This window comes from Juglans regia, unplaced genomic scaffold (assembly GCF_001411555.2).
Source record: "Juglans regia cultivar Chandler unplaced genomic scaffold, Walnut 2.0 Scaffold_650, whole genome shotgun sequence".
NCBI classification, from domain to species: Eukaryota; Viridiplantae; Streptophyta; class Magnoliopsida; order Fagales; family Juglandaceae; genus Juglans; species Juglans regia.
Window position 1 is genome coordinate 48255 of NW_023361359.1, and position 3139 is coordinate 51393.

Sequence of the window (3139 nt, forward strand, 5' to 3'; positions counted from 1 at the left end):
CTAAAAACGTTTTAAGAAGGAAAATGCTAAATGTTCAAAAGTATAAGTATGTACAGCCCCTCATTGGCAGCCCCTTTTTACGTACCCCAAAGTATTAATTGTACGCATTTGAATGGTGACTATACGCTGTATCTATTGTACGTATTTTCTAAGAAAAATCCATAAACTGATGAAGATGCATGAAAGGCATGAAAGCAGATGCTTTTGTGAATCCTACGAACCGACGCTCTCATGTGCACCACGAGGTGATACACGCGGATGCCATGATTGACGACATTCAAGGTGACGCTTCTAGGATGCCACGAAAGTTGACGCTTAAGCCCATGTATGTTCTCTGTTAAAAAGAGGATAGAGCTGAAATGAAATTGAAAAAAAAAAAAAGAAAACGGAAAGACCATTTTCGGGCTTACGCCCCAAACGACATTTTCTCACGAAAAGAAATGTTTTCTCATAAAAAGAAAGGACTGTTAAATGAAAGAACGAACTGAATGAAAGCTTTAGCTCCTTCGAGCTGTCATGAACGAATGAATGAAAAGAAAGAAACGAAAGCATGAATGTATGAAGACACGTAACGGCCACATGACATAAATGAAAGGGTACCGATGAATGAGCAGATTGCAATGCCGGGTAAGTAGTGCTGGAAGTGCACCCAGTGCTGCCCCCTATGAAAAGGGGTTCCCAACCCGTGGCCATGGGCGGAATCCGGGTCCAAAGGAAGACCGCTAACCCCAAACACACGGGGCGTAATTGTGTGTACTAGCCTATGAAAGCGATAAGAAAGAATGGATGTACGCATGCACGCACGAACGCACGAACGCACATGTATGCACAAGAGCACAAGAGCACGGGCTCTTTAAGAAATGAAGGCACTGACGGGGGAAACGTTTTACGACGAGAAAGCCCTTTTTAAAGTAAAACCCCGTACACCGACTCTTGAAGAAATGAAGGCAGTGACGGGGGACACGTTTTAAATAGAGGAAAACCTTTTAAAAGAAAAGCCCCGTCCAGTGACGTTTTCAAACGAACGCACACAAGACACGTAGGCACGCACGTAATAGTATGTACGAATGATGAATGCATGAATGAAAACCTGTGTTGTTATATTTTAACCGTATGAAGTAATGCTTACGAGTCTTCGACTCATTTTAGTTTTTATGCATGTCCCTCCCCCTCACAGGAACTGCACGATCAGGACGGACACGGCCCATGGGGAAAAGCACGGAAGTCTAGGCACGAGTTTTAAACGTACGAGGCCTTTTTGATTATAAGATTTATGTTTTCCGCTGTAACCCTCTTTTATGATCAAAGCACATTTTATTCATAAGCATAGAGTCTCGCACCCTGGGGATGCAAGTGAAAAGTTTTAAACAGGACGATAATTCCCGTCGTCCTTTTTACAAAAATATTTTAGAAAAAGTCCCACCACAAGGACGGGCGTTACAGTATGCGTCCATGAAGCTGAGTAAAGGATGCCCAGCCGTCGAATCTACTACCAAGTCAATCCTTGGAAAAGGAAAACTGTCCTTTGGACAAGCTTTGTTCAAGTCAGTGAAATCGACACACATCCTCCACTTCCCACTCGCCTTCTTGACCAGTACAACATTAGAGAGTCATTCGGGATAGTAAACTTCCCGAATGAAACCCAAAGCGAGGCTGCGTTCTACTTCCTCAGCAATAGCTGCGTACTTCTCCACACTGAAACTGCAACGTTTCTGCTTTACCCTTTTAGCTTCAGGATTTACACTTAGTTGGTGCTCTATCACTGATCCATCGATACCCGGCATTTCTTCATGGCACCAAGCAAAGACATCACGATGCTCCAGGAGTAGTTGTTTCATGGACTGGCTCAGATCGTCGGACATTCTGGATCCCATTCGTACAGTCCATTCTGGGTCTCTAGGATCCATTGGTACCAAGCGTAGGGGTTCATCGGGCTCTGCCTACCTTAGCGCTTCTTCATCCCTCACTTCTCGATCTAGCTTGGTCACCGTTGGAGGTGGAGGAAGGGTAGCCTCTTCGAGTCTCGCCTGTCTTAGCCCCCCTTCGCTTCCCACTTAATGCTCTTGTTTGGTCTAAGCAGGAGGTACCGGTTTGGCAGCCTGGTCGTGGTTCTGCTCCAGAGTCTATATGGTTATCGCCTTTGACTTCATCTCCTTGGTGTAGCAGTCTCTCGCGATCTGCTGTTCACCCCGCATCTCCCCCACCCTAAATGCGGTTGGGAACTTTACCTTTAGGTGATACGTGGAAGTCACAGCCTTCATTTGGTTCAAGGACGGTCACCCGAGTATCACATTGTACGAGGAAGGGGCCTTGACCACCAGGAAGTCAACCATGAGGGATGTGGTTCTGGGAGCCATGCCTACCAGTACGAACAGAGCAATCACACCGACTGGTTGGATGGTGTCCCCTATGAAGCCTTTAAGGGGCGTTGGTGCTGGCCGTAATCTGTCGGGAGTAATCCCCATTCTGCTGAAAGCTTCCCAAAAAAGGATGTCCACAGAACTGCTGTTGTCAATCAATACCCTTCTGGTCTAGTAGTTGGCTATTCGTGCTGTTACTACCAGTGCATCGTCATGAGGTCGTAACAATCCCTCCCCATCTTCTTCATTGAATGTTACCAGATGTTCCCTAGAAGGGTCTCTGCGGTATGGCCGTTGGGCAGAGAACACTTCTTCGTTCCTGGCCTTCCTTGCATGGGCCTTTCGAGCTGAGGAAGTCGCTCCTCCTGCATATCCCCTAGCTATGGTATTGATTTTCCCTATGGGGGGTTCTTCCCTTCTTGAGTTTCCCTGATGCAGGTCCTCTTTACGAGGGTTTGTAGTCCTTATTCTGTTGGGACTTGCATTATTCCTCTAGCAGAGCTCTAGCCTTTACGAACTGGGCTATAGCTCCTGCGGACTAGATCCCGACTTCCCCAAATGGGACTTCGGTCCTGGCTTCTCCGAATGGGGCTCCGATCTCGGTTTCTTCGGAAGGGGTTTCGGTCTTGATTTCTCCAAGAGTAAGGGCGGTATTCTTGCCGTGACTCACTTCTTTCATTATTGCGTCGGTCGGTTCGGGTCTCCGGATCGTCAGATCTTCCCCATTTCGTATAACAATCTTGGGTGTTGTGCCCACTGCTCCTGTGAAAGGAACAATA